Source organism: Cupressus sempervirens, chromosome 8, assembly GCF_028749045.1.
Source record: "Cupressus sempervirens isolate cs-2001-9-10 chromosome 8, ASM2874904v1, whole genome shotgun sequence".
NCBI lineage: Eukaryota > Viridiplantae > Streptophyta > Pinopsida > Cupressales > Cupressaceae > Cupressus > Cupressus sempervirens.
Window position 1 is genome coordinate 782295888 of NC_143125.1, and position 24497 is coordinate 782320384.

Consider the following 24497-nt stretch of genomic DNA (forward strand, 5'->3'; position numbering starts at 1 on the left):
TGTTGATTGCTTGAGGTAGCTTAATTTCTAATTCAATTTTGGCTTTTGCCTCATCATAAGTACCAAAGATTGGTTGCTTGGAATCTACAGGCTCATTTACCAATGCTTTAATGATGTCCCTAGTTTCATCAATATTGACCTCATAAGGGAGAGGTTTCACCCATGCAACTCGAGGCTTGACTGCCTGAATGTATACTCTATCACAGTCTACCATGAAACATGCATCATCTTTATAGTCCTCAACAAGTTTAGGAGGAATCCTAAACCTACTGTTCATTCTTTCTTTGAAGTCTTCAAAATAATTATCCATTATATTGTCAAAGTTTATACCCATTTTTGCTATAAACTTATTTATCTGATACAAAATGGGAACATCCTTTCTCCATATGACAGAACCTTTGGATGAAAAGAATTTTGCACATAAAAGAAGATACATGTTAACAAAGAACTAAATTTGTAGGGATTGTTCTTTGATGACCTGATGCTATCCATATTCTTGTTTAGTTGCCTCAGTAGTAGCTCTAACAGGTCAAATTCCAAGTTTTTCTTCACATCTTTGAATGCTAAGTCTATTGCCTCACATGGTACACTATTCAAATGACTGGAACTATAAATCCTATGAGAAATTACATGAATTTTGAAGCTCAGCTCTACATCAGTAATAGTGCTAATTTTCAAGCCTCTACCATCCCACTCAGCTAATTTTTTCTTTTGGAGTTCATCTTGACCTAGGGTTTTGGTGGATTTAGCTTTTCTTAGAATGGGAAGGCTAGTAATCTTGTGAATCATCTTTTTGGTGATCAATACAAGCCATTCCAACCATAACTGACCATTGTGAACATGGCTAAGAATATACCTAATCCATTTTATCTGAAATCTTCTTGGCATGTGTGATATGTGTGTCAACTCTTTTGTTTCCAAATGCTTGTGTTTGGGTTTCATTGAGCCATCAACACACATTTCTTTTAAAGCACTATCTATTTCTAGGGTTCCTATCTCTTGAATTGAACATTTAAAATAAGTGCAAATATCATTAATCAGAAATACCTTTGGTGGAATTTTTTATTGTGCACCATTAGGTTTGAGTGCCTCCTCCACTATAGGAACTAACTTGAAATTTGGTGCTTTCCATTCTACACCCTTGACCAACATCTCTGATCCTCTTTTCACCTTGCTACTACTGGTGCTTCTAGATGCCATTTCTACTTAGTAAGTGATGGAAATCTTCGAACAAATTCCCTAACTACAAATTCAATCAGAATCACTTGGAATCACTTGAAATGCACCTGGAGAACTCTTTGATCTAAGGATATAATGAAAATTGAAGTTGAATTTCACCCATTTTGATAAAAAAAAATTCCATTAATGCTAGGTACCATACTGTCATAGCACGTGATAGACTATCATCCACTGACCTAACTCGGTAAGAGTATCAGGTTGGTAGATGAACCAAATTCCTTTTACTCTTGACCTTGCTTGGTAAGGTCTTTAACCACTTTCCTTGGTGGAGTCTGATGCAACTCGGTGAAAGATAACCTTTGGTGTATCTAGAATAATAATTGGATCATTTGCATTCCTCAAAATTCTTGGAACTACTTATGATTTTCTTGCAAAGTACAGCTCCAATGCATTCTTAGAAATTTAGTTTGAGGGGATGAAGTCACCCACATCTTGAGTGACTTCACTTTCATGATTTGAGCTTGTGTCTTCAGTGGATTTAGGGATCCATTATTGCTTCATTTGTTTCCTTATGTTGTCAGCCCTTGCTTTCTTTTCATCTTCATTTTTTCCTATGTTCATGCAATTTTTAGCTATATGACTAAGTTCAATGCATGTGTAACACCTTGTAGTAGTGTCCTTCTTCCTTACATGATTCCTTGCACAATTTATACTAGTGTGTCCATATTCTCCACAATAATGACATTTGCACCAAGTATTGTAGTCCCATCCAAATATTACCTTTACAAGTTGTTCAATTGGATTAAATGATTTGGATCTGCATTGAGATGTCTTTGTTGGATACAATTGTTCAAATTGTGTGTTTTCTTTGATGTCACACAAATTTCATATCAATCATCAGATAGTGTCTATCGAGCTGAGAAGGTTAGCAAGGAAAAGGATAGTGTCTATCGAGCTCAGAAGGTTAGCAAGGCAAAAGATAGTGTTTATTGAGCTCAGATGGTAAGCAAGGCAAAAGGAAAGAATCTATTGAGCTCACTCAGTCATCAAAGGAAATGTGGCAGAAATAGTTCTTACCAAGCTCACTCGGTCATCAAAGGAAATGTGGAAAAAGTAGTTCTTACAGAGCTCTCATGCAGCAATTTAGTTCTTACTGAGTAAACTTGACAGCCAAAGGATTTTATAGATATTGCAATGTTGACCGAGTCAAGAAGATTAAATTAGGACATTTTTGGAAGTAGTATTTACCGAGTAGGGTTAGCCAGTGAAGGATTCCATTATTTTATGAAATAACATTTATTTGTTTAGAGTAATATCTATAGCTTACTGATGTATGGTTTATTGGTAAATGTAACATGTAAATGGGCCGACTTGACAATCTGAATGGTATAAGTAAGAGGTCAAGTTGCAAATTCTCAGTGTGTGGAATAAATATTGTGGAAGCAAATTTGAAGGATGATTAGAGGAGCAATAGAGCCATATTTGATCAAGGAGGATCTAATGATGTTGAACAAAGACCTGTAGCCAACAAATTTAGTTGCATCTTGTTAAGGTCAATTCATTGTTGCTTTCTAACCATTGTAAGAGTGATTTCAAATCTCTTAATAGAGTTCGTTTAACAAGCATTTTGTAAATCCTCTAACAACGTGACAATTTGGTTGAATTGTTCTAAAGACCTCTAGCAAGGCCACTCCTAATAGGGTGATTAAATCCTCTAATAGGATCACACCTAACAGTGTGTATTATAACCTTTAACAGGGTTGTCTCCTAATAGGGCTTACTTTAGAAGAGTGAAAATTGGTGATTAGTTACTTGGTGGTTTTTCCCATATTGGGTTTCGACATTAAATCTAGTGTCTCTTGTGTTTAGTTTATTTTCAGTATCAATAGTAACTAGATCTTTAAGACATCTAAGGGATCTGAAAATTAATTAATTTTTAAGTAACTGATTCACCCCCCCCTTAGGTACTCTATCTTTATCCCAACAATTGGTATCAAAGCTTTAGGTGCTTATAGGGAAAGATTTTAAAGATGTAATCTAAAGGTCAGGATGTCTTACAAAAGGGAAATTCCAAGACTTAACAGGGACAACTTCTTAGCACGACAAGGATTGATGAGGCTTCATCTGGCTTCTATTGGTGCTACAAGGCTAAAGTACCTTGATGAAAAATATGAAGAACCTTCCGGTACATTATTTGTCAATGATATTGATGAAAAGAAGACTCACAATAACATAATGATAGATATAACATCTACTCTAAGTTATGAAGAATTTGATGACATCAAGGATTGAAAAATACCTTTGCAATGTGGAACAAGCTGAAAGAAATCTATGGAGTAGATGATAATGTGAGAAGAGCCAAAGTAGAAAGGAGATGTGAGGCAAATCATAAAATAAATTTAGAGGCCATAGTTGGAATATTGACTACATTTGAGCTAGACAACTATGATAATTACATTCCAGCTACCAAGAACATTGAATCAACATTTGAAGCCAAGCTTTCACTCAAAGAAAAAGGGAAAAGGATGAAAGACCCACAATCAAATAGTGATGAAGAATCAGAACAAAGTTCAAACAGTGATCTTGAAGTGGTTGAAGCTCTACTAGCAAGAAAATATTCAAGAGGCAAATGGAAATACAAAGGTAAGGTTCCTCTATTCTGCGTTTCTTGTGAAAAAATTGGACATATTGCTGCTAGGTGCCCAAATAAGTAAAAAAAAGATGAGAAGAAAGATCACAAGTACAATTGCAAGAAAGAATTCAAATAATTCAAAGATAAAGGTAAGAAAACATGTTTCATGGCTAAAGATTCTAATGATTCTGATGATGATGAAGAAGATGAAATTGTCTATATTGCTATGAAAGATAAGTCTGATAATGATGAGAAAATGACACTCATTTCTCATATAAACAAAAATGATACATGGATCATAGATAGTGGTTGTGCTCATCACATGATTGGTGATAAAACTAAGTTTGAATACTTTGAAGACTATGATGGTGGTAGTGTAAGATTTGGTAACAATGAACCTTGTTGTATAAGAGGAAAAGGAAGAATCTCACTAACCAAGGAACTTGTATGTGATAATGCATATTGGGTAGAAGGACTAAAGAATAATTTGTTGAGTGTGGCACATCTACTCAATAATGTATTTAAAGTAGAATTTATGCATGGAAAAGAAAGATTTCTGGATGGCAAAGGAAAACTAATTGGATCAGGCACTCAAACAAAAGGTAACTTATTTTATCTTGAACTTGGTGAATGTTCATGTTTCATTGCTCAAATTGAAGAAAGTTGGTTATGGCATAGGAGATTGTGTCTTGTAAACTTTGAAAACTTAATAAAAATTAGTAAATTCAGGAAAGTAAGAGATATTCCTAACATAAAGAAACCTAAGATTGGTCTATGCAAGAATTGTCAAATTGGTAAAATGGGAAAGACTAGTTTTAAAAGCAAGAAGTATCAGACTGAAGAAGTTCTAGAAATTGTGCATACTAATTTGTGTGGACCTATTGGCATTGAAAGTTATACAAGTGAAAAAAATTTCATTCTTTTTGTTGATGATTATTCAAAAATGATAACTATTGTAATGTACCTCAAAGAGAAATCAAAAGCATTTGAAAAGTTCAAATGGTATTTGGCCAGAGTAGAAAAGGAAACAAGAAAAAGACTGAAATGCTTAAGATTTGATAGAGGTGGTGAATTCATTTCACATGAGTTCAATAACTTTTGTATTGAAAAGGGAATCAAAAGATAGGTTTCAGCACCTAGAACTCCTAAAAAAAATGGAATAGCAAAAAGAAGGAATAGATCTATCATGGATTGTGCAAGAACCTTAATGATTGAGAAAGGCATTGCTATAAAATACTAGAAGGAAGATATTAGCACTGCATTTCATACCTTGAACCAAGTATAGCTGAGAAAGGACTCATTCAAAACACCCTATGAGTTGTGGTATGGCTACAAACCCAATGTAAGTTATCTAAAAGTATTTGGAAGAAAATGTTACATTTGGAAAGAATCTAGAAAAGGTAAATTTGATGTAAAAAGTGATGAAGAAATATTGTTGGGATACTCCTACAAAAGCAAAGCATATAGATGTTTGAACTTATCTACTCACAAAGTCATAGAAAGTGCACATGTGAAAGTTGATGAGTTTGCAAAAAGAACAGAAGAAGAAAGCAAAAAGGAACCTGAAGACTATAGAAGATTTGTTTACATTGAACCTAATACAATGCCAAGTATACCTATTAATCAGTAATTCTCAACTCTAGAGTCTTCATTAACGAGTCACAAGAAGTTCAAACTGAGTCAATACCTATCGAGCTATAAGAACTCGAGTTGTAAATAGAAGCTACTGAGTTAGCATCCACTAAGCCTGAGAAACTAGAATTAGAACCAGAAGTTGAGACACAAAAGGATAACAATGCGAGTCATTCAAAAGGAAAGGAGCCCATGTTAGCCAAGTATGTCAGGAGGCATCATGCATTAGATCAAATCATTGGTGATAAATCAGAATGAACAATGACAAGAAGTAAGTTGAAAGGAACTTGTTCACTTGCTGATTTTGAACCTAGAAATATCAAAGATGCACTAGACAATGAGAGTTGGATTGAAACTATGAATGAGGAGAAAGAAAAAATAGAGAAAAACAAAACATGGACTCTTGTACCTAGACCCAAAGACAAAAATGTGATTGGAATAAAGTGGGTATTCAGAAAAAAACTAAATGAAGATGGTAAGGTGTCAAAGAACAAAGCTAGACTGGTATGCAAAGGATATTCACAAGAAGAAGGTGTAGAATATGGAGAAACTTTTTCTCTTGTTGCAAGATTGGAAGGTGCTAAAACCTTACTTGCATATGCTCCAATCAAAGGATTCAAATTTTATCAAATGAATGTCAAGTCAGCATTTCTCAATGGCATATTGGATGAAGATGTTTACATTGAATAGCCTGAAGGTTTTGTTGATCCAGACAAGAAGGACATGGTTTGCAAATTGCATAAAGCATTATATGGTCTAAAACAAGCCCCTAGAGCATGGTATGAAAGATTGTATAACTATCTTATTCAGATTGGTTTTTAAAGAACTAATGACAATAGCAATTTGTACATAAAGGAAGGACTAGATAATAAGATTGTTTTAGCAAAATTTTTTGTAGATGATACTTTGTTCACAAGAAATGATGATCGTTGCAAATAATTTTTAGAAAAAATAAACAAGGAATTTGAAATGTCAATGTTTGGTGAAATTAAATTCTTTTTTGGTCTTCAAATTTAATAGAATAAGATTGGCATCCACATCACTCAATCTAAGTACATCAAAGAGATACTAAAAAAGTTTGGTATGGAAGACTAAAAACTAGTTGGGACTCCTATGTGTACTAGATTAAAACTAACCAAGCATGATGAATCAAAGGAAGTGGATCAGACATTGTATAGATCCCTGATTGGAAAGTTATAATATGTAGTGCACACAAGATAAGACATTTCCCTTGCAGTAGGAATTGTAGCAATATTCTCAGCAAAACCAAAAGAAAATCACATGATGGCAATCAAAAATATCATAAGATACTTAAAAGGAACTGTAGAATATGGATTATGGTATAAACTTGGAGGAAATATGGATTTAAAGGTGTTCACTGATGTAGATTGGGTAGGAAATATTGATGATAGAAAGAACACAAGTGGAGGAGCTTTCTTTCTTAGAAAAAGGTTAGTTTCTTGGAAAAGAAAAAAGCATAATTGTACATCTCAATCCACATCAGAGGCTAAATATGTTGTAGTAGTAGTGAATTGCTCTAAAATTGTGTGGTTTAAAAAATTATTGGAAGGTATGAAGAAAGAAATCAAAGAACTTGTTGTAATGTTTTGTGATAACACAAGTGCAATTAACATCTCCAAGAATCTAGTGATGCATTCAAAAACTAAGCATATTGCAATAAAATATCACTTTGTTAGAGAATTGGTGCAAGAAATCAAAATAAGATTGGAATATGTGCATACAAAGGAACAAATTACTGACATATTCACAAAGCCTTTACCAAAGGATGCATTCTTGTATCTAAGAGGTAAGTTAGGGGTCATTCCCCTATCTGAAGCTCACTAAAATATAGTTCTAGTGATGCATCAATAGAAATAGAATTGAAGATCTATCAGTTGATCCAACAAACCAATGAAGACATTGCGTATGACTTTGTACATTAGGTACAATGGTATTCAGTTGTTTTGAGTTGTCTTTGGCATGTGTTGTCAAAGAGGGAGAGTATACTGTCATATCTCTCTAAAATTTGCAAAATAATAAGAGTTTGTGTAAGAGGGAAAGATTATTATGAAAGAGGGAGTTTATTGTATTTGAAAAAAAAAAAAAGTGAAGTATTCTATCAATAAAAGACTTGTTTTCAAATTTCATTATGCTATGACATGTTGTGTTGCCATCAATGCCAAAGAGGGAGACTGTTGGATACAATTTTCCAAATTGTGTGTTGTCTTTGATGTCACACAAATTTCATATATAGTCATCAGATAGTGTCTACCAAGCTCAGAAGGTCAATAAGGCAAAGGATAGCTCAGAACGTCAACAAGGCAAAAGATAATGTTTACCAAGCTTAGGTGGTTAGCTAGGCAAAAGGAAAGAATCTACCGAGCTCACTTAGTCATCAAAGAAAATGTGACAGAAATAGTTCATACTGAGCTCACTTGGTCATGAAAGGAAATGTCGCAGAAACAGTTCTTACTGAGCTCTCATGCAAGAATTCAGTTCTTACCGAGTAAACTCGGTAGCCAAAGGATTTTATAGATATTGCAATGTTAACTGAGTTAAGAAGGTTAACTTAGGAAATTTTTAGAAGTAGTATTTATCGAGTAGGGTCGGCTAGTGAAGGATTCCATTATTTTATGAAATAACATTTATTTGTTTAGAGTAATATCTATAGTTGACTGATGTATGGTTTATTGGTAAATGCAACATGTAAATGGGCCAACTTGACAATCTGAATGGTATAACTAAGAGGTCAAGTTGCAAATTCTAAGTTGTGGAAGTGTTTGGAATTAATATTATGGAAGCAAATTTGAAGGATGATCAGAGGAGCAACAGAGCCAAATTTGATCAAGAAGGATCTAATGATGTTGAATAGAGACTTGTAGCCAACAAATTTAGTTGCATCTTGTTCAGGTCAATTCAATGTTTCTTTCTAACTATTGCAGCAGTGATTTTAAATGTCTTAACAGAGTTGGTATAAAAACCATTTTGTAAATCCTCTAACAAGGTGATAGTTCAGTTGAATTGTTCTAAAGACCTCTAGCAAGGCCACTCCTAATAGGGTGATTAAATCATCTAATAGGGTCACACCTAACAGTGTGTATTGTAACCTTTAACAGGGTTGGCTCATAATGGGGCTCACTTCAGAAGAGTGAAAATTGGTGACTAGTTACTTGGTGGATTTTTCCATATTGGGTTTCCACATTAAATCTAGTGTCTCTTGTGTTCATTTTGTTTCAGTTGCATGTGAGAATGCTTGAAAAATAAATAATAGTTTAATTTACCGAGTTACAACATTTTCTTACCGAGTATCAATAGTAACTAGATCTTTAAGACATCTAAGGGATCTATGGATTAATTTATTTTTTAAGTAACCAATTCAACCCACCCCCCCCCCTCTTAGTTACTCTATATTTATCCCAATAGCCTTGTGACCATGCTTTTTGCATTTGTGATAATTACCTTCAAATTTTGGTTTCTCCTTGCATTCATAGGCTTTGTGACCATGTTGATTACAGTTATAGCATTTTCCATTGAATTTTCCTTTTCCATTGCTCCAACATTTTTTTGATGTATGACCAATTTTCCCACAATGATTGCATGAGGGTTTTAGATTCCCTTTTGCATCTTTCTTAGAAGATTCGCCTTGTTCTTCATTGTATCCAAGTCCTGCTTTACCTTTTTGCTTATGATAATTCTACTCATTTTGTTGAATCAATTGATTCATGTCTTAATGTGATTTCAATATTCTTTCATTGATTTGGTTTTTAGAATTTAGGTCATTCTTTAATTTTTCAACAATTTTCTTTTCACATCTCAGTTCTCTCAATATTCTTTCATTAATTTCCCTTTCATAGTTTAGATCACTTCTTATTCTTTCATTCTATGCTTTGAGAATCCTAATTTCTTCATTTACTCCAGTGATTTGATCAATGAGGTCTTTAGGCTGATTGGATTGATTCTCTTCTTCATTGTTTCTTGCCTTCAAGTCTTCATTTTCCTTATTTCTTTGTTCCAAAATTTCACATAGCCTGATTGATTGGGTTTCTTGTTCTCTTTTGAGTTTTCTTACTTCTTCCTACAAAGAGCCATTCTTTGCTAGGAGTTCCTTGATTGCCTCATTAGCTTCATCTAAGTTGCTTGATGGTAAAAGGTCTTCAATCTTTTCTTCAACATACTGATGGTCATTCATTTGTCTTGCAAGTTCCTTCCTTCTTTTCAAGGATTGGGAAAGATGCTCCTTTGCTTCTTTCAGTTAAGATATGGTCATCTCTATATCTAGCTTTTCATTTTCAATTGCCTTGTCAAGTCTGAATATCTCCATTTTTCTTTTAGATCTTTGCTCAAGCTGCCAAACTTTTATCCTAAGAACCACACAGATTTGATACCAATTGTTGGAAATATTCAAGATAAGACAAGTTATTGAGAAGGGAGGTGTGAATAAATAACTTTAAAAAACTTTCCTTTAAATTTACCGCACATCCTTCTATGCTACCTCATACATTAGTTCTAAAATATAAAACATTCATTACACAAAAGAACACAATATTTTGGTGACCTAGAAACCTTCCAAATAGAAAGTAAAACTGTGGTGGGGATGATACCCACAAAACTTTAATACTGTAGCATAAAGTTAGCCTATTAAGGCTTACATTGACCTCTTCTTGTGATCTGCTTTTTTAGGAGCACAAAGGACTATTAGGTCCAACTTGTTAGAAGATTTACAAACATACAATTAAGTATGCACTCAGTTAGGAGATTTATACAAAGACTATTAAGTCTACCTTGTTAGAGGATTTAGAAGATTGATTCACCTATTAAGATGAAATAGTGGATCTACTTACATTTGATTGTTGATAAGATCCTTTATGCACTGATCACCTTATGTGATGAATATAACTTTTTTTGCCTCTATATTGACCTTGCTATATTCCTTGAACTATTGTTGAAAATCCTTCATAGATACTTTTCAAAATTACTTCACATTACTTCACTATTTCTTGATATTTGATATCTTACAATACATCTTACATATATACCTTTCAAATTTACAAAATTGCAAGGTCGGCCAAAATACAAGTGAACAAATAAATTACAAAGTCGGCCCAACAGTAATTAACTCGAGTTCACTAAACTAACTTAGTGACCTTCTAATACAAGATGTCCACTGCATTACTCGGCATCGTCATGCACTCAATAGAAGTGAAGGATCAATCTATACTAATCATTTAATGTAGTTCTAAACTTAGTAACCACTGGTGAATCAGTAGTTGTAGTGTCACTCGCTAGATACTACACACTGAGTTTACATTGCTTCACTCGACAAACACTATTTCTTCCAATGCTTGGTTTGCTCTGAATCTTCATGACACAAACTTGCTACTTGGTAGACACTATGAAGCATAGTAGACACTAAGAAACTTGATAGATACTACTGGTCTTCACATTGCCTGTATTTACTCGGTAGCTTTAGGAATGTTTGGTGTAAACTATATAACTACTAAGCTGACAAGGTAACCAGTGGATGCTCAGTAAGCATTCAAAATTGATTAAGTGTTGTCACTAATGACAAATATAACATAATGCCAACAAGGCCAACCTTTTTAAAGGTTACAATACACACTATTAAGTGCAACCATTTAAAGGATTTCAATCACCCTATTAGGACTGAGCATTTCTAGAGGACTTTATATTGGAAATATAGGAGTAACTAAGAGGGGGAGTGAATCAGTTACCACTAAAATAAATCATAGATCCCGTAGAAGTCAATCATAAAATTTAGACTGAGAAAACTGATTGCTACTATTACTTGGTAAACACATAGAAAATGTTATAACTTAATAAATGCAAAGTGTGAATTAATTTTAGCAGATCTTAAACATTAACAATAATTAACTTCCAAGCATAATAGAAATAAAATGAACACATGAGACACCATTATTTAACATGGAAACCCAATTTGGAAAAAACCACCAATGTAACTAGTTACTATTTTTCACTCTTTTGAAGTGAGCCTTGTTAGGAGCCAACCCTATTAAAGGTTACAAAACACATTGTTAGGTCTAACCCTATTAGAGGATTTAATCACCCTACTAGGAGTGGCTTTTGAAGAGACCTATAAAAAATTCAATGGAATTTAAACCTTGTTAGAGGATTTACAACTGGCTATTAAACCAACTCTATTAAGAAATTTTAGATCACTACTACAATGGCTAGAGAGTAACAATGAAATGACCCAATTGTGATGTAACTGAATTGCTAAATCTAGATCTCTATTCTACTTAAACTTGATCCTTCTTGATTGAATATTACTTTTCTACTCCACAAGGATACTTGCTTATCCTTCAAGTTTGCTCCCTCTCTTTTCTTCTCAATTCAATCAACACACTTGCACACACACTAGAAATCTCAACTTGACCTTTTATTTATACCTTCTAGATTGTCAAGTTAGTCCAAATTCAAATTACAATAACTAATATTCATCACCATAGTTGGCTAGAATCAATACATAAAGTAATTAAGCTTCATATGCCAAAACAAGAAAAATCCTTCAAAAGCCAACCTTGTTTAGTAGAAACTAACTTTGGAGCGATTCTTTGCATTAACCAACAAAAGCTTGGTTAACACTATGAACTTACATAAATCCTTTGGCAACCAAGTGAATTCAGTGAATACTAACTTTGTCTAGCTCTTCCTTCATTAACCAAGTGAGCTCAGTTAACACTCTTTTCTACCTCAATTCTTTCGATGCCTAAGTGAGCTCAATAGACAATGTCATCTATTTAGAGTAAACCTGTGAACACTAGGTAGACAAGGAAAACTATCTTTATTGACCAAGTGATCTTAGTAAGTACTACTTGTCAACTGATGTGATATTTGCATAACATCAAATATAACACACAATTAATCAATTATATCCAAAAAAATTCCTCTTTGGAATTGATGGCAACACAACATGCCATAGCACAATAAAATTTTGAGAACAAGATTCATTTTGATAGGAAGTTTCTTCCTCTTTGATTTTACATAAGAACTTCTTCTTTATGCTATATTCTTCCTTTGCATACCTTCTGTTCAAGCTTCTCCCTCAACAAAATTTTAGAAGGATAAAGATATGATAGTAAACTTCTCCCTCTTTGACATCACATGACACAAACAACACATGCCAAATTTGTATCATTGTACTTTGGGTGTTGATTCATATGCAATATTTTTTTGATTATGCTACATCAACTTATTGATCTTTAACTTGGTTCTAGTTGATGCATCACTAAAATTTATTTAGTGAGCTTCAAATAAGGGAATGACCCCTAGCTTACCTCTTAAATACAAGAATGCATCCTTAGGTATTGGCTTGGTGAATATGTCTATAATTTTTTCTTCTGTATAGACATATTCCAATCTAATTTCTTTGTCCTACACCATCTCTCTAACAAAGTGATATTTTATAGCAATATTCTTTTTTTTTGGAATGCATCATTGGGTTCTTTGATATGTTAATTGTGCTAGTGTAATCACAAAACATGAATATTGGCTCTTTGATTTCAACCTTCATTCCCTCTAGCAATTGTTTGAATGAAACAATATTAGAACAGTTCACTAGTACTGCTACATACTTTGCTTCTACTATGGATTGGGATGTGTAGTTTTGCTTCTTGCTTCTCCAAGATACTAGCCTTTTACCAAGAAAAAAAGCTCCACCACTTGTTCTTTTTTTGTCATCAAGATTTCTTGTCCAATCAGCATCAATAAACACCTTTAGGTCTAGGTTTCCTCCAAGTTTGTATCATAAGCCATAGTCCTCGGTACATTTTAGATATCTCAAAATTCTTTTGATTGCCATCATACGATTTTATCTAGGTTTAGCTGAGAATCTTGCCACTATCCCAACTACTAGGGCAATATCAAGTCTTGTGTGAACTATATACTATAATTTTCCAATCATTGATCTATATAAGGTCTAATCTACTTCTTTGGAGTCATCATCTTTGGTAAGCTTGAGTCTAGTACACATGGGGGTACAAAATGGTTTAGAATCTTCCATACCAAACTTCTTGAGTATCTCTTTTACATACTTGGATTGGGTGATATAGATGCAATTTTTATTCTATTGTATCTGCAATCTAACAATGAATTTTATTTCACCAAACATGGACATCTCAAACTCTTTGTTCATTTGTTTTGAAAATGCTTTCCATAGGTCATCATTTCCTATAAATAGAGTATCATCCACAAATATCTCTACCAATACAATTTTTTTATCTGGTCCTTCCTTGATGTATAAACTATTGTTATCATTTGTTCTTGAAAAACTAATCTGTATCAAGTAGTTATGTAGTCTTTCATACTAGGCTCTAGGAGCTTGTTTGAGATCATATAGAGCTTTTGTAATTTATAGATCATGTCCCTTTTGTCAAAATCAACAAAACCTTATGGTTGATCAATGTAGACTTCTTCATCAAGAATTTCATTCAAGAATGTAGATTTAACATCCATTTAATATACTTTGAATCCTCTATGAGCTTCATATGCAAGTAGGGTCCTAACACCTTCTAATCTTGCAACAGTAGCAAAAGCCTCACCATAATCAATTCCTTATTCTTGAGAATACCTTTTGCACACTAATCTAGCTTTATTTTTTGATACTTGTCCATCTTCATTTAGCTTATTTCTGAATCCCCATTTTGTTCCAATCACATTTTTACCTTTAGGCCTAGGAACAAGAGTCCAAGTTTTAGTCTTTTCTATATGTTATATTTCTTTGTTCATTTCCTCAATCCAACTTTCATTTTCTATAGCATCCTTAATACTTCTAGGTTCAAAATCAGCAAGTAAACATGTACCTTTTAATTTGCTTCTTGTCATTGTAACTTTTGATTTATCTCTAATGATCTAATCATGTGCATGATGCCTTCTAACATACATGGCTAGTATAGGTTCTTTAACTTTTGAATGAATTACACTATCTTCATTTTTAATTTCAACTTCAAGCTTGGGTTGTTCAAACTTAGGAGGCATTGACTTGGTAGTTTCAAAATGTGACTCGGGTCCCTATGACTTGATTTGTACTTCTTGTAACTTGGTAGCTAAGGAAGAATCGAGAGATTAAGTCTCATCATTGTTAGATATGTTAGGTAATGTATTAGGTTCAATGTAAAAAAATATTTTGTAATCTTCTAATTCCGTTTTGCTTTCTCCTTCATTCTTTTTTGTAAACTCATCAATTCTCACATGTGTACTTTTGATGATTTTATGAGTAGACAAATTCAAACATTTATATGCCTTTCTTCTATAGGAATATCCTAAGAATATACCTTCATCAACTTTCACATAAAATTTCCTTTTTCTAGACTCTTTCAAGATATAACATTTATTGCCAAATTCTTTCAGGTAACTTGCATTGGGTTTGTAGCCATACCATAATTCATAGGGAGTTTTATGTGAATCCTTCTTCAACTATACTCAGTTTGAAGTATGAACTATAGTGCTGATGGTTTCCTTCCAGTATTTGATAGCAACATTCTTTTCAATTGTTATAGTCCTTGCATAATCTATGATAGATGTGTTTCTTCTTTCAGCTATTCCATTATGCTCAGGAGTGCCAGGGGCTAGTACTTTCCTTTTAATTCCTCTTTCAATCCAAAAATTATTGAATTCATTGGAAATGAATTCACCACCTCTGTCTAATCTTAAACATTTCAATCTTTTTCCTATTTCTTTTTCTACTCTTGCTAGATACCATTTTGTATTGCATAAAAATGTAACAATGGAATAAATAATAAGAAACTAAAGCCTATTCCTACATATTGATGCAACCTCAAATATGAAAGACAACATGTAAATAATGATGACATGAAATCACAAGATCTCAAACCATTCAAATTAGCACTAATGCAAACCTCATAAAATCACCAAGTTGTTGATGATTTCATTATTGTGGGATTTGGTTGCTCCCAAATCCTGTAGCATTACAATGGGCTATATAATGCTTATGGAGATGAGGAGAGGGCTATTCTTTTATAGGAAATGAGATGAAACAAAAAGTTGAGATTTAATACAAGATGAAGGGCTAAGATCTCTTAGGATCAATGAGGTGTCCATGAGGTGGATGCCAAGTGGACTCCATGTGGATTTTTTTTTTTTGACCATTCAAAGGATGGAAGATGCTCACACATGTATGAGCAAACTTTGATGTGATAGGTCAATGATAGGTGTAAGAGGTGTGAGAAGCATTGTTTCTCACACATGTGTGAGACACCTTGATTCTCATGTGAAGCGAGAAAAATATGTAAGAGGTGTTGAAAGCATGAGGGGTGTGGGAAGTGTGAGGATTCCTCATAGATGTGTGAGCACACACTTAGGATTAGAAGGGGATTAGCAAGGTGATTATGATAGTTAAGTAGGATTAAGTGGTGGGTAGGCTTAGAAGAATGAGTTAAGTTAGGAAAGTGAGGTTGGGTGAGGCTTGAAGTTAGGAGCCATGTGCTCAAATAGGATTAAATTTAATATTTAATTTCAAGTGGGCTTAAAAGGGATTAACTAAGTAAACAAAATAATTTACTTAATTAAAGTGAGTGGGTTAAGATGTAAGTGGGATGAGGGGAAATAGGCTAGGACTTAAATAAACCTTAATTTATTTAAATCAAGGAAAGGTGAATGTAATTAAATAAATAATAAATATTTATTTAAGTGGTCATGAAAAGTGTATTTCGATAATTTTAGGTGTCTACATTTTTCCCCTCTTTGATATAGCATTAGTAATGTTATATCAAAGAAAAATAAAATATAGTGGATGGAAGGATAAGACTAGTAGCATGATGCCCCAGTAATGGAAGGATGACAAAGGATGATGAAGGTGGAAGGGTATGCCCTCTTGAGAGGACATGCAGGCTAGGAGAACATAGATGTTCTCTCAAAATGGATGGTAGTATGGAAGGGAGGGAAAATGAAAAGATTGATAAAGCTATGCTGCAATGGTGTGAACAACCTAAGTTTGATATTGTATTCAACACTATGCACCAAGGTATGAGGAACTAAGATGATAATGTGTCAAGTACGTGATAAAAATGGGTCTAATACAACCATATGCCTTATGAAACCATGATATGGAAGACCATGATTCCTTGGGACAATAAGATGCAAAGACCATGATAAATTCAAAAAATACTAATACATACGAGTAACAAGCAATCATGCACAAAAAACCAAAAGAAAACCAAACTTTTCCCCTAGTCAAGCTGAAAACCAATCAATGGATTGATTGATGATGATTTATTAAGGATGATAATGTTAATGATAAGCACAATGCACATCCAAGGGTTGGGAAGGAAACATCCCATGGTGATGTTCAAATATGGTCAATGGATTATCAATTGACTGGGTCAAATTGAAGAATTGATTAAGGATTGATGTACAAGATTGCAAGATTAGATTGATTGGATTAGTATTGATTGAGATTTTGATGGATAAATTGAATTGAAATGGAATTGGAAGAATGAACTTGGATGAGATTGGAAGAATGATGTTGATAGGATGAAGAATGATGAGAGTAGAATTGAAATTGATTTGAGGTGAAAGGACAAGAAGAAGGAAAAATTGATTGAAATAGAGGATAAATGAATTTGAGTGAAGTGAGTGGAAGAATTAGATATGAACGAATGTGATATGAACAAATGTGGGATAGAATATGTTAGGACCAATGACAAGGGAGAGCTAAGGCATGGTAAATGGATGGGAAGCAACATGATTCGGTGGATGAAAGGAATGGTGAAAGGATATGAGGGGCCAAATGATATGGTATTAGAAAATGTGGAGCCAAGGACTGTGTTTCAAAGGAGACCAAATGCCCCATACAAAGGATTAGAAAATGGAAGAAAATATGGTGGGAAAGGATGCATGAAAATGGAAATATGGTAAGAAGGCTAGCATATGGAGGAAGAGAAGGCATGTGCTTTTCCAAAGCATGTATGAACATTTTTTTGTTGTGCCTCTTGTATGGATCACAAGCATGGGCATGAAAGGATAATGAATATGGGATATGGGAGGGAGGGTATGAATATGATATGGGTAATGATATGAAGGATATGGATGAAATATAGATATGAAGTGGATGAAATGGATGGGATAACCAAGACCAAGGACATATGAAAGAAAGTTGGAAGTACATTGGAGTATGGATGGAAAATGGATGAAATTAACATGACAATGACTATGGGAGGTAAGATATGGATAGAATGTCAAGATCAAAGATCTAAAAGGATCATGGAAGTATGTAGGATAATGTATGGATAATATGAAAAGGATATTTTAAGTGAGCATATGGATGGATGGAAGGAAAGTGAAAGTCAAGATCAAAGATGGAAAAGGATGATGAATGGTAGATAGGAATATGGAAGATATATAAGGCAATGTGGTACGGATGGAGCTTGCCCCTAGTGTAGAGTGCAAGTGGAAGAGGACAAGTGAATGGATGGATAAGTGGAATTGGAAGACATTGGATAGATGATAGGTAAATGAAGGGAGGAATCAAGCATCAAGATATATGGATGGTATCCCTAGATATTTATTTCTCTTTCTTGGTTATTTTTAAGGAATTTGTACTAGTTTCTCATAGATGTTGATAGGGTAGTGAATGGAAGGATGAAGTTGATTGGGGAATGGAGGAAAAAAACCTATGAAAAGGTTTGGATTAAGGGGGTGGAGTGGGTGGGAGGAAGACATGGTTGATGGATGCTAGGTTGGAAAAATTGTAAATGAGTGGATGAAGGAGGTGAAAAGATCATCATTGGCACACACCTTGAAGGGTGATGGAAAGGAGGAAATAGTGAAGGATATGTAGGAGAAAGTTTGGCTTTTGGGATATAGGGACCCAAAATGGATGAAGGAGACGATGGATTTAGGATGGTGGATTTGGGTATATAAGGACCCAAAATGGATTTGGAAGATGGAAGATTTGAGAATTTATGGATGAAGGAAGCCTTTGAATCACAAGATTGGATGCCATTTTCAAGTTTTCTTTGAGATTCATAGCTACATTAAGTAGCTTTGGGATCCACAAATTTTTTTTATTTTTCATTTTGAGCCTTTGTGGCCTTCTGGTTTTGTTTTGGATCAGATTTGTGTTTTCTTGGACATGTCTTGTAGAGGGGACATGTTGATCCTTGGAATTTTGTGGATTTTTGGCTTTATTCTCTTTTTCTTTGGCATCCAATTTACTTCCATTGGCTATGGTATGGGTACATAAAGATAAATGGTATGGAGAGCTTATGCATGGTGAGCATTGGAAGGAATTCGAGGATGTGTGCCTTTGTTGATATTTACTAGGACCATGAGGGGATAAAGTGGAAAACATGCATATGGTGGATGGATGTATGCAAGGTCCCAAAATGGAAGGAAGGGATGAAGTGCTTAGTTGTGGAACATAAGGACCCAAAATGGATGGAAGGGATGAAGTGTTTGGGTGTTGAATAGAAGGACCCAAAATGGATGGAAATGAGAAAGGAATGGGAATATGGATATAAGGGCCCAAAATGGACCTGGAATATGGAGGATGGGAATGATTAGGTTTGGAAGGAATAATCTTGGATGTGGAAGAAGTGGAAGGTATACCAACATCTTGAGACATTATTTCTTCAATGGGATACTCATTAGTTTCAACACAAGATGTGAGTCCATGTGTATGGGGTTCATGAGTGGATTGGATAGGTGTGATAGGATCATGTCAAGGATTAGGATCATGAATGGGATTATGAGGGGTAATAGGATCTTGAGATGTAGTGGGATCATGAAAGGAAAATGAAGGGGTGCTTTGATCTTGACTTAAAAGAGGATCATGTGGTGGAATGAGTGGATCATGAGATGGAATAGAATCATATAATGGAGTGGAGGGAATGGAACAATGAGATGGAGTGATTTGATCTTGACATGGACGAGTATTAGTGAATGGAGTGGAAGGAACTTCTTCATGAAGTGGAGGATTGATGGATGCTAACTCTTGAGATGGAGCGAAATTGGTAAGGTGTGTGGTACATGAAATGCCTTGATCTTGATTAGGAAGGGAATCATGAGATGTACTAAGAGGGATAAATGGATCTTTATGGATAAGGGAACAATGGGATGGATAAATGCTCAAATCTAGAGGAGAAGAGGAATCTATAATGTCATGTTTTGGAGGAAGGTCTTGAGATGAAACTAGGGGTATGACTTTGGCTGATTGGATCACTTTATTTTGAATTTTGTACTTAGACAAGAATTTAGGTGAGAAAAACCTATTATGAGGTGCAGATGATGTTTTTGGAGGATTAGGATTTTGTGAAGGTGGAGGTATGGGTAGGATATTGGAGTGATGTTTTTTGACATTAAGCTCAGAGTAGCGGGAATCACATGGAGGGTTGGGGTTGGATGGGACATGAGGATTATGGTCTTTGAAACATGGGGGAGGAGGACATATGGCATGGAAGGTGGACTTTTTCTATTGATTTTCTAGGCTCAAGATAGAATTCCTTAGTTCCTCAATTTATTTGGCCATGGCATTTTTGCTTGAGGCATTGTGTGGGCTATGAATGGAATTGTAGGTGGTTGAAGGATAATGAGATGGATTTCCCTTGTCAAAGGTAGAAGAATAATGAACATGAGATGGATTAGAATTAGATATGAAGTTATGAGGATTGATTTGATACATAGGTTGAAAGGGAGGTATAACTCCATATTTCCTTTGAAGATCATCAACCATTTGATTAAGCCAATTCTTATCCATAGATTAGATGAGGAGTGGTGAGAGATTTGATGATGAATGAAATATGAACTTGGGACTAGGAGCAATTTTGGACTTTGTGTTGACTCAATTTGAATTGGATTTGACCTAATATTGATTGGATTGGATTTGATTTGATTTGATATTGATGAAGGGTTGATATAGCTTTGATGAAAACCTTATGATATTGTAAACAAGTGAATGTGGGATTTGAACTAAAGTTTGATGTTTATGATAGTGCCCCTATGTTCAAAGTAGAAGATTTGATGAAAAGTTGAATTAGAGGAAGACTTGAATGGATGAGATTAGAAAGATTTATTGTGGATGAATATGTAAATGGATTGAATTAAGAATTGATTAGAAATGTATAAATTTGACAAGGAACTAGATTAAGAATCATGAGGATGAAGCATTGGATGAGGGAATTGAAGTGTGATATGGAGTATGAACCATGGCTAGGATGGAGATTAGGAATTAGATTAAATGATTAGGAAGATGAGGAAATGATTTGGATGGATAGAGATTATTAAGACCTTAAGGAATGGTTTGAATGATGAAGACAAGAGATGTATGAGGGTGATGAATGTGATGGAAGGAAGAAGTGACGTGGAATTTATGTGGACAACTTGACTAAGAGGACTTAAACTAAGACTTTTTTTTTGTTGTTTTTGAGATTTTCTTTTTGATTTTTTTGGATTTTTGAACTTCTACAATGTTTTTAGATTTTTATGTTATATGATGTTTTGGCTTTTTCAAAATTGAGATGCAAAATCAAACAATGAAATATATACAAGACAAGTGTAGACATTGTGTCCCTTTCAACTAGGTAGGGTTTCAAACACTCAAGAATGTCAAACACACCACCAATCCTATAAGGTTTTGATTAGGATGTACAAGGATCAACTAGAGGGTGTCCTTGATATACGAAAAGTATATGAGGTCCAAATCTGTAGATGAAAAAAAAAATGCCACACAATCAGGGGGGGACAGTAACCCAAATCCCCTCCTTCACTTCCCAAAGGTATAAATTTTTTTAAGGCTTAGCCAAGAGTGACAAGATTTTACTTCAAAGAGAGGTGTCTTTTGATTCACCTCTCAATTTTTATACTTTTCCAAAACACTGGAGTTGAGGTCATCCCAAGGGGTGATGAAATCCCCAAGTAGGCCTCCTAAAAAAAAGATAGACAAGACCACTTATTTCTTGTGCATCCAAGATCACCCAAAAGCACAAGTGGAGAAAATATGTAAGTGGCCTCACGGTTTAACATACACTTGTTCTTTCCCAATGAGGTTGTATGTTTTGTAATCTACTTTGAAAACATGTGTTTATAGCATACAATGTTCTTTCCAACTTAAAATCATCATCAACATAAAAATTGAGAGTTCGCCAACATAAGTAAATCAAGCATCTTAAACATAAGAAAATTTGGTAAGGAAAGGATCAATTCATTTATGCATTCAAGATTGAGTGAGTGTTCATTTTAAGCACAAAATTGAAATGTTTATTGCAATTTTCATTGATCCTTAGACATGTAAGATTGTGCTATCATACATTCCACTAAAATGTTCAATTTCCTTATGGCATTCAAGATTGTGTTCGATTGTTTTAGCTTTAACCATGCATTCAAAGACAAGTTTTTAAGCATACAAGTTCATTCCCAAAACAAATTTAAAGAAAAACTTGCAAGCAATATGGTTAGTGATTTCTAAAATTCTCCAGCCTCAATGCACAAGTGAGAAAATATCCTTGAAAAACCACAAGTTAGTACATCAAAAATATGTGACAAAGACAAAATAACCTTGCAATAAAAATGTTAACACAAAGTTTGGTCTTTGAAAAAAAAAATAGGGATCTAAACAACATCAAAATCTAATGAAACCAACACCATCATGATGGGCTCGGAATCAGCTTTTTGGCAATATTTCATTTTTTGAAAATGGAGTTTGTATACTCAAGTTAAGAGGAAAAAACCAAAGGCTGCTCCTTATGGTCTAAAAGAGCATGCGGAATTCTGATGCAATGATGATGTCAACAACCTATGGACTTAAATTTGATGGTTCGATGCATGTCAGGGATTTTTATTTTTATTTTTTTTGCTAAAAAAGTTCAAATTTAATCTACATGATTTTTTAAAAAGATAAATTTATTAGAAAAAGAAAAGTTTAACAATAAAATCAATACTTTATGATTTCAATCTACATATCAATTTTTTTTTTAAATGGGTGGAGGGAGTTCAGCAGAGGGATGGCAGAGCAAAGGTGAGCAGTGAGTAGAGGTTGCAGGCTGAGAGGAGTGTAGCAGGGGTGTTGGTGGAGGGTTTGAGTGGTAGGTAGTGGTAGAGTAGCTGCACACAAAGGTTAGTAGTGGGTGAAGTGTGGAGATCGAGCAGTGGGCTGAGGGTTTAGTGACGAAGATGTTGTAGAGCCGGAGCTAAGTGGCACAAACAGGGGAGCAAAAGTTATAGAGCATGGGGAGAAGTGAAGGAGGGAGAAACATGAGTTTTGTCATGGTGATGAATAGGAAGTTGGGTCGTAGGAAGTGCAGGGTTGAGAGGAGGTAGAAAAATGCAGTGGTGGCAACAGAAGTAGAGCAAGGTTATAGGGTGCTCGGTAGCAATGAGGGTGGAGGAGCAATGATAGAGTGAATAGAGTAAAGGAGTAGTAGGGCTATGAATGGTGGGCCATGGATGGGGTTGTAGATAGTGGTGGCATGGGAGATGGTAGCGGGAAGTGCAATAGTTTCAGCGAAGGGCCGTGGTGGTGCGGGGGCGGCCTTCGCGGGCACTGCCGGTGGTAGCACCTATGGGTGCCAAACTTGCACAAAAGAAAAATGACTTTAATATATATATATATATATATATATATATTTATTTATTTATAAATTTTTTTTTTCCATTTAGACCTTTTGACAACATTTTTTTTTACAACCTCTCTCTCTCTCTCTCTCTCTCTCTCTCTCTTTCTCTCTCTCTCTCTCTCTCTCTCTATATATATATATATATATATATATATATATATTCTACTATATATATTTATATGAAATATATATATATATATATATTTATATAATATATATATATATTTATATAATATATATATATATATATATATATATAAATGATAATAAAAAAGAACATTAAAAAAACTCTTTTTTTTAACCTATTTATTTCTCAACAAAGATAGAGAATTTTTTTTGCTTTCCTATTAACAAAGAAGTATACTCAATGTATATACACTCCTACAACTTGGAAATAGACAAATAAGAAATATAGAGTGTTATATGTTAAAAGACTTCTCTTGTGTGCTTCAAGCATGATGATGAGCTTTTTGGCTCAATTTAAGACTCCTTATGAAACTTGATCTCCAAGTGCAAGCCTTCAACCTACAAGCTTAAACTCACAAAATACATTAGATGATTAGTTTGAACCCATGAAGTGGGTCCCACCGGGTGTGCCAAAATATGTTACACAAAAATGTAACAACAAAATAAACAATAAGCAATTAAAGCCTATTCCTACATATTCATGCAAACCTCAAATATGAAAGACCACATTGAAATAATGAAGACATGAAATCACTAGAGCTTAAACCATTCAAAATAGCACTAATGGAAACCTCATAAAATCACCAAGTTGTTGATGATTTCATTGTTGTGGGATGTAATTGCTCACAAATTCTACAGCATAACAATGGGCTAGATAATTCTTATGGAGATGAGGAGAGTGCTTTTCTTTTATAGGAAATGTGATGAAACAGATGGTTGAGATTTAATATAAGATGAAGGGCTAGGATCTCTCAGGATCAATGAGGTGTCCAAGAGGTGGAGACCAAGTGGACTACATGTGGAATAGGGTTTTTGACCATTCAAAGGGGGGAGCATGCTCACACATGTGTGAGCAACCTTTGATGTGATAGGTCAATGATAGGTGTAAGAGGTGTGAGAAGCATGGTTTCTTGCACATGTGTGAGACACCTTCATTCTCATGTGAAGGGAGACAAATATGTAAGAGGTGTCAAAATCTTGAGGGGTGTGGGAAGTGTGAGGATTCCTCACACATGTGTGAGCACACACTTATGATTATAAGGGGATTAGATAGGTGATTAGGATAGTTAAGTAGGATTAAGTTGTGGGTAGGCTTAGAAGAATGAGTTAAGTTAGGAAAGTGAGGTTGGGTGAGGGTTGAAGTTAGGAGCCATGTGCTCAAATAGGATTAAATTTAATATTTAATTTCAAGTGGGTTTAAAAGGGATTAATTAACTAAATGAAGTAATTTACTTAATTAAAGTAAATGGGTTAAGATGTAA

The 24497-nt window shown here is 34.4% G+C and overlaps 1 pseudogene; it reads left to right on the plus strand.

The window, feature by feature from the left end:
- Positions 1-23026, plus strand: part of LOC149544740 (DNA-directed RNA polymerase I subunit 1-like) — a 74890-nt pseudogene extending 51864 nt beyond the window's left edge.
- The last annotated feature ends 1471 nt before the right edge of the window (positions 23027-24497 follow it).